This window comes from Sarcophilus harrisii, chromosome 4, assembly GCF_902635505.1.
Source record: "Sarcophilus harrisii chromosome 4, mSarHar1.11, whole genome shotgun sequence".
Classification (NCBI taxonomy): domain Eukaryota; kingdom Metazoa; phylum Chordata; class Mammalia; order Dasyuromorphia; family Dasyuridae; genus Sarcophilus; species Sarcophilus harrisii.
Window position 1 is genome coordinate 143,182,628 of NC_045429.1, and position 12,290 is coordinate 143,194,917.

Below are 12,290 nucleotides of genomic sequence, written 5' to 3' on the forward strand. Positions count from 1 at the left end.
TTCTAAAATTAAAGGAGAAATTAAAAATATTGAAAGTAAAAAAACTATTGAACTAATTAATAAAACTAAGAGTTGGTTCTATGAAAAAGCCAATAAGATAGATAAGCCTTTAGTAAATCTGATTAGAAAAAGGAGGGAGGAAAATGAAATTAGTAGTCTTAAAAATGAAAAGGAGAACTTTCCACCAATGAAGAGGAAATTAGAGAAATAATAAGGAGTTATTTTGCTCAACTTTATGCCAATAAATTTGATAACCTAAGTGAAATGGATGACTACCTCCAAAATACAGACTTCCCAGACTAACAGAGGAAGAAGTAAATTGTGAATAGTCCCATTTCAGAAAAAGAAATAGAACAGGCAATTAAACAACTCCCTAAGAAAAAATCCCAGGACCAGATGGATTTATGTAATTTTACCAAACATTTAAGAACAATTGGCCAATGCTATATAAATTATTTGATAAAATAGGGAATGAAGGAGTCCTACCAAATTCCTTCTATGACACAGACATGGTACTGATACCTAAACCAGGTAGGCTGAAAACAGAGAAAGAAAATTATAGACCAATCTCCCTAATGAATATTGATGCTAAAATCTTAAATAAGATATTAGCAAAAGACTACTGAAAATCATCTCAAGATAATACACTATGATCAAGTAGGATTTATACCAGGAATGCAGGGCTGGTTCAATATTAGGGAAAACTATCAATATAATTGGCCATGTCAATAACCAAATTAACAAAACCATATGATCATCTCAATAGATGCAGAAAAGCATTTGATAAAATCCAACATCCATTCCTATTAAAAACACTTGAGAGTATAGGAATAAATGGACTTTTCCTTAAAATAATCAGCAGCATCTATTTAAAACCATCAGTAAGCATCATATGTAATGAGACAAACTGCAACCATTCCAATAAGATCTGGAGTGAAACAAGGTTGCCCACTATCACCGTTACTATTTAATATTGTATTAGAAACGCTAGCTATAGCAATAAGAGCTGAGAAAGAGATTAAAGGAATAGAATAGCGTAGAGGAAGCCAAATTATCACTCTTTGCCGATGACATGATGAGAATACTTAGAGAACCTCAGAGATTCTGCTAAAAGTTATTAGAAATAATCCACAACTTTAGCAAAGTTGCTGGTTATAAAATAAACCCACATAAGTCATCAGCATTCTTATATATCACTAACAAAATCCAACAGTCAGAGTTACAAAGAAATTCCATTTAAGTAACTACTGATAATATAAAATATTTAGGAATCTATCTGCCAAGGGAAAATCAGAAACTTTATAAGCAAAATTACAGACCACTTTTCACAAATTAAGTCTGATCTAACAAATTGGAAAAATATTAAATGCTCTTGGATAGGGCGAGCAAATATAATAAAGATGACAATATTACCTAAACTAATCTATTTATTTAGCTATACCAATCAGACTCCCAAAAACTATTTTAATGACCTAGAAAAATAACAACAAAGTTCATATGGAAAAACAAAAGGTCAAAATTTCAAGGGAATTAATAAAAAATCAAATGATGGTGGCTTAGCTGTACCAGATCTAAAACTATACTATAGAGCAGCAGTTACCAAAACTATTTGGTATTGGCTAAGGAATAGATTAGTTGATCAGTGGAATAGATTAGGTTCCAGGGATAAAACAGTCAACAAATATAGCAACCTAGTCTTTGACAAACCCAAAGATCCCAGCTTTTGGGATAAGAACTTACTGTTTGATAAAATTGCTGGAAAATTGGAAACTAATATGGCAGAAACTAGGCATTGATCCATACTTAACGCGTACACCAAGATAAGGTCAAAATGGGTTCATGACCTAGGCATAAAGAATGAATATTAATAAATTAGAGGAACATAGGATAGTTTACCTCTCAGACCTGTGGAAGGGAAGGTTTTTATGCAAAGCAGAACTAGAGATCATTACTGATCACAAAATAGAAAATTTCCGATTATACCAAACTGAAAAGTTTTTGTACAAACAAAACTAATGCAGACAAGATTAGAAGGAAGCAATAAACTGGGAAAATATTTTTACAGTCAAAGGTTCTGATAAAGGCCTCATTTCAAATATATAGAAATTAACTCTAATATATAAAAATCAAGCCATTCTCAATTGAAAAATGGTCAAAGGATATGAACAGACAATTCTCAGATGAAGAAATTGAAACTATTTCTAGTCATATGAAAAGATGCTCCAAGTCATTATTAATCGAGAAATGCAAATTAAGACAACTCTAAGATACCACTACACACCTGTCAGATTGGCTAAGATGACAGGAAAAATAATGTTGATTGTTGGAGGGATGTGGGAAAACTGGGACATTGATTCATTGTTGGTGGAGTTGTGAACGAATCCAACCATTTTGGAGAAGTAGTTTGAACTATGCTCAAAAGTTATCAAACTGTGCATACCCTTTGATCCAACAGTGTTACTACTGGGATTATATCCCAAAGAGATTATAAAGAAGGGAAAGGGACCTGTATGTGCACGAATGTTTGTGGCAGCCCTTTTGTAGTGGCTAGAAACTGGAAACTGAATGGATGTCCATCAGTTGGAGAATGGCTGAATAAATTGTGGTATATGAAATATGGAATATTACTGTTCTGTAAGAAATGACCAACAGGATGATTTCAGAAAGGCCTGGAGAGACTTACACGAACTGATGCTAAGTGAAATGAGCAGGACCAGGGAGATCATTATATACTTCAACAACAATACTAGATGATGACCAGTCCTGATGGATCAGGCCATCCTCAGCAACGAGATCAACCAAATCATTTCTAATGGAGCAGTAATGAACTGAACTAGCTATACAGAAAAAGAACTCTGGGAGATGACTAAAACCATTACATTGAATTCCCAGTCCCTATATTTATGCACCTGCATCTTTGATTTCCTTCACAAGCTAATTGTACAATAATTCAGAGTCTGATTCTTTTGTACAGCAAATAATGTTTTAGTCATGTATACTTATTGTGTATCTAAGTTATATTTTAATATATTTAACATCTACTGGTCATCCTGCCATTTAGGGAGGGGTGGGGGGTAGAGGTGAAAAATTGGAACAAGAGGTTTGGCAATTGTTAATGCTGTAAAGTTACCCATGTATATATATCCTGTAAATTAAAGGCTATTAAATAAAAAAAAAAAAAAAAAAAAAAAAAAAAAGACAAGAGACTCTTGTCTTTAAAGAACTAACAGTCCAGTAATGAATTGAGGGCATTACCATAATTACCAGTGTGCCCAGAAGAACTGGTTAAATTAGAGATTAGTTGCACTCATAAAATAATACAAAACAATTCCCTGCAGGATTCTATTAAATAAAAGCTTCCCACATACATTTAAACACTTATTAATTGTAAGAAAGAGAAGTTATGGAAGTGAGAACTGCTAGGGCTGGGCCTGATCCCAGACTCAAATCCAGTTCTATTCTGAGACAAAATGAGATACTGGCCAAGTCTTTGAATGGTTAACAAAAGGATGCCCAGTTTGCTCAACTATAGCAAGTATATGTAATAAGGAATCTTTAACTCTATAGCTACTACCATTGAATCAACAGGCAGGGTGTGGAAGCTGACGTGGTCTACAGACAGTCACTAAGATGGAGATGTTCCCAATTCCAAGTAAATGAAAATCCTTGTGCTACTAGAAGACCAGGAAGAAGCAGGGGTTAATCAGGTTCTAGGAACAAATCCCTATTGCTGGATCAAGAGTAAATCCTGATAGATATTGGTCCTCCTAGAAGACAAGGGAGAGGAATTTAATATTAAGATGGAGGAGCCACTGTCATCTGTGGCTTATGCAAAACTCTTCTAAGAAAATTCCCACTTAATTTCTTATGCTATAATAAAATATATTGGAGGGGATGTAGAAAAACTGGGACTCTGGTACATTGTTGTAAACTGATCCAACCATTCCTGAAAACAATTTGGAACTATGTCCAAAGGGCCACCAGACTGTACATACCCTTTGATCAGCAGTGTTTCTACTGGGTCTGTATTCTAAAGAGATCATAAAAGAGGGAAAAAGGATCCACATGTGCAAAAATGTTTGTAGGACCTCTTTGTAGTGGGGAAGAACTAGAAAGTGAGTGGATATCTGTCAACTGTGGAATGGTTGAATAAGTCACAGCATAGGAATGTAATGGTATACTATCGTTCCATAAGAAATGTTGAGCAGGATGATTTCAGAAAAGCCTGGAAAGATTTGCGTGAATTAATACTGAGTGAAGTGAGCAGAACCAAGAAAAACATTGTACACAGTAACAAGACTGTGTGATGATAACCTGTAATGGACTTAGCTCTTAGCAATGGAGTGATTCAAGATAATTCCAATAGACTTGAGATGAAAAATGTCATCTACTTCTAGAGAGAGAACTATGGAGACTGAATATGAATTGAAGCATACTTGTTATAGGCCAGAATTCTGAACTTGAAACAAGGATGTTTACAAGGTACTAACTAAGTGGAATTGATGATAAAATAAGGAAAAAGATGGAGGGGAAGCCTTCACTAAAATAGAGCAAGGTCCCAATGAACCCTTTGTGGATTTTGTGAGACACTTGCAAACAGCTGTCACAAGAACCATTGGAGAGAATGCAGCTACAAGAATTATGATAAGACAACTGGCTAAGGAAAATGCCAATGAGGTTTGCAGAAGAATTATATGGGGACTACACAAAGATGCTCCTTTAGAGGAGATCATAAGACGCTGTGCCACAGTGGGCACAAATGCTTATTATACCCAGACATGAACATGGGAAGACAGGGTCCCTCTTGGCAAAGGACTCCCAGAGAAATTTGTCAATACTTTCAGTGTGGAAAAATTGGACATCTGAAAGCCCGATGTAGGTATAGAGATAGAGTGAGAGGACAGGGTGAGAGAATTAGATCCAAAACCCTATGTCCAAAATGCAACTGAGGTTTCCACTGGGCCTCAGAATGTAGATTGACCCAGGGAAATGAGAGGTAGGGCCTAGCCCCAAGACCTCAAACAAAAAACTGATGACAACCGAGTTTACACTCAGAGAATCTTTAGAAGCTCAGTACTCTGATATGATTAGTCAGCAGAGAAGCAATCAGATGGAAGAAAGGGATTATAATTGGAGAGAATATAGGCTTTTTTAACCCAACAAAAGGGCAGTGTCCAGTGCCAGCAGCTCTAATGTAATTGCCAGGTGATGTGGAGAAATCTAAAAAGTGGTGAATGGAAGGGACCAGATAGATTAACTTCTTGGGGGAGAGGCCTTGCTTGTATCTCTACAGATGGAGAAGGAGGGAGATGGGTGCCAACGAGCCGTATTCTCCTTGTCCATCGGAGAGAGACAGAAAAAAGAGAAAAACCTTGAAACAAAGGAGAAGACCTAAAAAACATCTCACACTGAAAGAGCATGGCTGACAACAAGACTGTTACAAAACTTTAAAACCAGCAGGAATCATCGGATTCCCTGAGGTGAAAAATTGTTGATAAGACTGTTGCAGAACTTCAGAACCAGCAGGAATCATTGGATTCTCTGAGACATGATAAGACTGATGCAGGACTTCAAAACTTGCAGGAATCATTGGATTTCTGGCACATGAAGTAATGGAGAATAGATTGGTTTTGGACTATTTCTAGGACTTGTGGACATGTATAATTCCTCATGTTGATTCATGTTACATCACCACTAGCCTGTGTTATATTGCTATGTACTTATGTAATTTATGTAATTATGTGTAATAACTCCCATGTTGATGGATTTATGTGTACCTGTTTCAAGTGAGACTCTTCAGAAACCTGCTAATCTGATTTGATTCCCCATTTCCTTTGGTGTTTTCATTTCTCTTCCTGAGACATCAGGGAGGGTGTGATCCCCTCCTTTTATGGTGTTTTCAACCCTTTTTTGAGGAGTCAGGGAAGGCGTGATCACCTCCTTTTTTGGGGTTCTCACCTCCTTGAGAAATCAGGGAGGTCATGACCACCTTATGTTTTAAAAACAAAAGAAAGCGGGGAGATGTTATAGACAGAACTCTGAACTTGAAACAAGGATGTTTACAAGGTACTAAGTGGAATTGATGAGATAATGGTTATCTACTTTAGCATGGTTCAGTATGATTGATTTAATCTTACAATAAATAATGGTTTCCTAGTGATATAATGATTGGTTTATACTCAGTGTGGAGCATATAAGCAGGAACTCAGAGTCACAGAAGACAAACATGGTAGAAGCTCTTGGAGCCAAGGAGACAGAAATACATTTCACTTTCAGTCAGGCTCCTAGTGGCTGGCCTGGCCTTCTGCACTTCCCCCACTAAGACCAAGGCTGGTCTGAAAGGCTCTCCAGAAAGGTGCTCAGTCCCAGGAAGGAGATAATAAAGACTTTGGACTTTAATACCTGACTGTTCTCGTAGTGATTACTGAACTGAAACAAAGGCTGCTCCTAGAAACCCACCAAGAACATTACACATACTATTTTTACCTTTTTTGTTTTTTGGTTTGCTTTCTCTTTCTCATGGTTTCCCCCTTTTTTTTCTGATTTTTCTTTCACAACAAATATTGAAATATGTTTAACATGTTTATAAATGTATAACCTATGTCAGATTGCTTGCTGCCTTGGGGAGGAGGGAGGTAAAGAAAGGAGAAAAAAAATTGGAATTCAAAATCTTACAAAAATGAACGTTGAAAACTCTCTTTACATGTAATTAGAAAAATAAAATTGAAAAAAAATTTTTTTGCTGACCCACGGTATATCAAAACTTCAGTAGGGAAAGTCACAATGTGAAAGGGATAACTTTATTGCTGTCTGATTTGCCACTATATTTTTAGGACCATGGACTTTTCCATCTGAGATGCAGTTGGAACCTTCTATATGTGCTGTGCCCACCATTCAAATGTGAGCTCTTTGAGAAGAGGGGTTATTGCTTCTCTTTTATTTGTTGCTCAACACTTAGTATAGTGCTTTGCACATAGTAAGCACTTTGTAAGGGAAGCTAGGTGCGGCAATAGAGTGCTGGGCCTGGAGTGGGGAAAATTCATCTTTCTAAGTTCAAATCCATACTCAAACCCTAGCTGTTGTTTAACCCTGTTCTACTGGTTTTAGTTTCCTCCCTCTAAAATGAGCTAGGGAAGAAAATAGCAAACCATTCCATATCTTTGTCAAGAAAACCCCAATGGGGTTGTGAAGAACTGGACATAATTGAAATGACTGAACAATAACAAAAGCATTTGATAATTCTCACTGAGTCAAAGGATTCAGGATGAACATTCTACCTTTTCCCCAATTATCTCTCCATTTTCAAGCCTTTGCCAGAATGATTAGACAGGATGCTTCAAATCAGAAGAGAGAAAGACATTTGTAATCCTTGCCACATCTTTGTTGTGCAGATGGAGAAGAGAGATGAGAAGGAAGGATTTCATGCAATCATTATAATTATATTATTATATAATAATGGTATCATGTCATCATTATATGTCATTTTCTTTTTTTAAATCTGAAATGCTAAAGTATTTCACACATTATATTTACATATTTATATTACAGGATAATATATACCATATATATGTGTATATATCTGTATGTATGTGTGTATATTTACATAGACACAGTTTACTTCCTGTAAAAATAAAGAGACTTGTTAAAAGTTATAGGGTAATTAGTAGCTGAGATGGGCCATACAGCTAGTAAATGTCTGAGGCTAGATATCTAAGATTGCTTATTGTGCTAATATTTTGTTTAGAAGTCTTATAGGTTTATAACTTTATAATTTAGTCTCTTTCAAGCTATCAATTTTTTTTTCAGATAGTTAATACCACAATACTGAAAGCTTTAAATTAAGTTTAATATTTTTTTCCTTGAGGGATTTTTTTTTTTGGCTGTGCTTCATTTCCAAGTTTTCCCATTCCTCTGATCTTTTTTATTCTACTTTTGTAAGTTCTGTTTGTGATGAGATTGAGTCACTTAGTTGCCATATTCTTGAAAGCTGACATTTTTTCCTGCTCTCTATTATCTAAGGCTGCTTTTTTCCTCTTCCTAAGAGTCTTTGTGGAAGTATGGATAGTGGTCGATAAATGTGATAATTGATGGCTCTCTTCAAAATCAGCTGAAAGAATTTCTGGGCAGCACTTAGTCAGCTTGTACTGAATCAGATCCCAAAAGGGAACAAACTCTACTAAGAAAACACCCACATTTTACAAAGACCCAAACTTATAAACCAATCAGGGTAGCAGTTAATCATATAACCCAAACCTTTATTTTATACGAAGATGCCTCATAGCCTTCTTGACATTAATTAGCTCCCTTGAGGCCTTCAATAAATGATTTTGTTCATATGAATTTGATTAATACAACTTTTGACTTATGACATGCCTCGTTTCTGGAGCACAACAAGGATGGTTTTTCTACCTATTAAGACTTGTTATACTTACAGGTAGATTGAGCAGTTATTTTGAATCTGATGATGGGCATTCAAGGAAATAGATTATAGTACCTGTATCTCTCCCTCCTCTCTGTCATTCTTCCCTCCTTTTCTCTCTCCTATCCTCCCTCTCTCCCTCCCTCCTATCCTCCCTCTCTCCTCATCCTTCCTCTTTCCTTTCTTTCCTCCTCCTTCCCTCTCTTCCGCATCTCTCCCTTCCTTCCTTCCTTTTCTCTCTACTTTCTGCCTTCCATTAATTCTATTTTTGTGCCCATCTCTAGGCTAAATATCTGGCTCTTTGCAAAGATATTAAAACCTGTTATAATGCAGATACTGAAATTAAAGAGCAATATATTCCTTTTTGACTAGTATTCTTAACAGATTTCAGAAAGTCTGTAAACTTGGATAGAAAAAAAGACATCTTTATTTCAATTGCTTTCTTTTCTAATCTTGATATTTTAACTTTACACATTTAAGATTTATCTGAGAAGTGGTTATAAACTTCACTAGATTGCCACAGGAGTCCATGATACACACAAAAAATGTGAGAACCCATGCTTTAAGTTTTTTTATTGAGAAAAAGTAAGAGAGAGACAAACAGATATACACACACATACACATAAACACATATACATACACACACAGTCATAGGCAAAGAGAGAGAGAGAGAGTGACAGACTAAAAGAGAGAGAAAAAGACAAAGGAAAGAGACAGACAGACAGACAGACACAGAGAGAGAGACAGAAACAGAGATAGACCAAATGCCATTTTGCTTTGGCTTTGGCAGTGTAACTAAAGTCTGCAGCAGAGAGCGAGCATTCTCTGATGCTTTTTCCTTCTTTTTTGTCCTTTGAGTTTATACATGCCCTTATCTCTCATACACCTGCCATATACTTCAGTCTTCCCTCTAATTCCCCCACCATAAAGTATTTTCCACCCTTCTTTAATAACACGAGCCCTAAGAATGGAATCACAGTTAGCAGTCTGAGTTTGTCAGAAAAACTGGCTACCACCAGTTGGACTGAATTGCAGTCCTAACCTCTGATTTATTGTAATTTTGGGGACATCACATTAAACTCTCAAAACCTGCTTTTTATCATAGAAGACCTTCAAGGGCTCTTCCGGTGCAAGTCTGTGTGATCCTTAGCTCGAGTGAGGTTTTCTGTTCACCAGAGAGATACAGTGATACGGTGGTCGAGAGTCCTGAACTCGGGGTCACCAAGACCGAGATTCAGATCCTACCGGAGATATTTGCTAGTATGTGAGCCTCAAATGACTTCATCTCCGTGAGCCTCAAATTTCTTATCTGAAAAACAGGGCTAATAGTAGCGTGGGACTCTGATGAGATAACGTATGTAAAATAAGCATTAGAAGGCTCCACTATTATTATTTTTAATAACAATAGATCCAAATCCTCAGAATTTAAAAATAATTTCTCATCTGACTCACCCTTTACTGTTCCCTTAATCTATTTTGTAAAATATCCCACTGCCTAAAACTTTCTTGCCAGTCGTTTTTGCATGTGGTTATTGAACTTTGAATCTCTGACTCATGTGAAAGTTTTAAGCAAGCCTTTTGCATAAGTTTGTGTGTATTCTTTCTATCTTTTTTTTTTTTTAAACTCAAAGCAAAACGAGCTCACTCAAAAGCCCAGCAGTTACGGAAGTAAGGTGCTGATATGGAATAACTAACAACTGTCCTCGGAGCTCAGTTGTCATGTCATGTCTGTTTGCTTTTCTCTCTCTCCGCTGACTCCACTAAGTCTGCGAATTCAGCTTTGACTTCCTCCAGAGGCTGTCCGGGCTCAGACTGGCTCCATCATTGGGTGACTCAGGTGTTCACTGGCAAAGCTCACATTCGACAAGCCAAGGCAGGAAACAGGTGCCACTGTTGGTAAGCATCAGTCCTTTTCTGGGAAACTGGCCCCAAGGGGAAGGCAGTGAAATGAAGGGAAGAGAGGCATGTAAATTTTTCTTCTTTTTGTGTCCTTAAAATTCGTCTGAGCAATCTGATTTCTCATAGCTTCAGTCTTTGTATTATGGACTCAAGTGGAGAATTAAACAGCCTTTAAATTTCTTCAGGCCAAATTCTTACACATTTTTGTAAAATCATACTTAATTTGAAGTAGCGGTTTCTGGGGAAAAGTTAATCAAAGGAAGATCTTATGTTGATTGTTAGTAAGTGTTTGCGAGAATGAATGAATGTGGCTGTGATCTCAGAAGCTATTTTTCTTGTGTACAATAAGGGATGGTAATTCCCTGGATATTTTTGAATGTGAACTCCTTTCCTTAAAAACATCTTATTTTTAATGATTGGTTTGTGAGTAAGCTTCATTAAATGCAAGTTAGGAATGTTTAGTGTCTTCTTCAACGTTATTCCTCCTAAACAGACAAGGGTTTAAAAAATGAGAATGAGTTTTTAGAGCCCAATTCCAGGAGAGTGGGAAAAGACAATATTTGAGGAGTGAGAGGAAGTTATTTGGCTACTTGGTGGTAGTCAGCCAGCTGGGGATTAGGCAGAGAATGACTTTAGTGGTTCCCTGTGACTCAGGATAGGAGGCTGACTCTAAAAGTAGGTACCAGTATATTTTTACAAATTCCACTCCCTCTTTTTCTTTCTTCCATTTGAACACGAATACAAATCAGTATCCTGGTGAGTACAGATTTTGCCATAACTAAAACTTGAGGCAATTGACATAACTCTCTGGGATAGTGTGAAAAACCAAGCCAAAGCAAATCAGGAACATGTCCTCAAGATCTATTCTTTGAAAGCTTTGGCTTCTGTGTTTTTCATAAATCACTCTGTAAACTGGTGAATTCTACCTTGTGTTCGAGTGTTGGTTTTGGGCAAAGGCAGATTTTTTTTTCTTTTGTTGTGAGAGCTCTGTTTAGAAACAGGAGGTCAAATAAGTCTTTTCTTCCTCATGTGTGAACACTTGAGAAACTTAAAGTTGATAGTGAGGATTTCATCAGAGTTCTCTAAAAGACTGGGGAATGGACCTAACAGGCTATGCTGATTGGAGTTCAGCTAATGGTCCAAGAAGCTTAGCAAGGGGCAGTGCCTCCTACACACAGCTGCCTGGTAATTGCTTATTGAACTGAGTTGAGTTGGGATTGTGACTTAGCCTGTGGCCACAGAAGAGCCTCCTCTGGATGGTGAGAACTGTATTTTTATGGGGGGAAACTTTGCTCTTTTTGTGGTACCGAATGCTGAGTAGGAGCAACCTGTGCCACCGAGATGCATCTGAAGATATTATTGATGCAACTCTGTACTTCTTAGGGATTAGGGAGAATTTTCCACAGATAGAACAGGAATAATGTAAGTTTGTTTTCTTCTGCTAGCAGCACTAGCACCATTTTTGTTCCTGAATACCCTAGATGCATTAAGCCATAGAGGTGAGCAATCTCTTTCTTTTGCCTCACATCATTTCCCACCGCCACCTTTCTCTCCGTCCTCATCTCTTTATATTTTTTTATTTATTCTTTTCCCCATTCTCCCTATCAATCTTTTTTCCTCTTACATTTTCTTCTGTCCTTTCTTCTTTCCTTACTAGGTCTTTGATCTGCCAGTGACACTCAAGTTCAGAGAAATTTCTGAGGCCTGATCTCCTGTACTGGGGGCATTCAATGAATATCAATCAATTCTAGTTATAGCAGGAGAAGGAAACTTTTTGAAGAGAATTTCACATAGTTCCTCCTATGGAAGATCCTTCTTATCCCTATGTTTCCTTCGTCTTTGAATGCTTTTGGGATCTATTTACATCTCTTTCCATCGTCCCCTTGGTTCACAGGCTGCAGAAAGGTAATTATGATGCTATAGATTTCACAAGTATTGCAAAGCTTTGGCAAGGAGAGGTTACAGATTTTGC

General features: G+C 37.0%; 1 protein-coding gene across 3 annotated transcripts in view; it reads left to right on the top strand.

Annotated features, from left to right (window-relative positions):
* Positions 1-9,872: 9,872 nt before the first annotated feature.
* ZC3H12D (zinc finger CCCH-type containing 12D) overlaps positions 9,873-12,290 on the top strand; it is a 47,291-nt gene continuing 44,873 nt past the window's right edge. The window contains exon 1 of one of the 3 annotated variants that reach the window (XM_031937643.1): positions 9,873-10,315. The gene's annotated coding sequence lies outside the window, so the exon portion shown is untranslated. Of the gene's footprint in view, positions 10,316-11,016; positions 11,578-11,952; positions 12,224-12,290 lie in introns of those variants that run through there. The other 2 variants (XM_031937644.1, XM_031937645.1) reach the window with 2 other exon arrangements.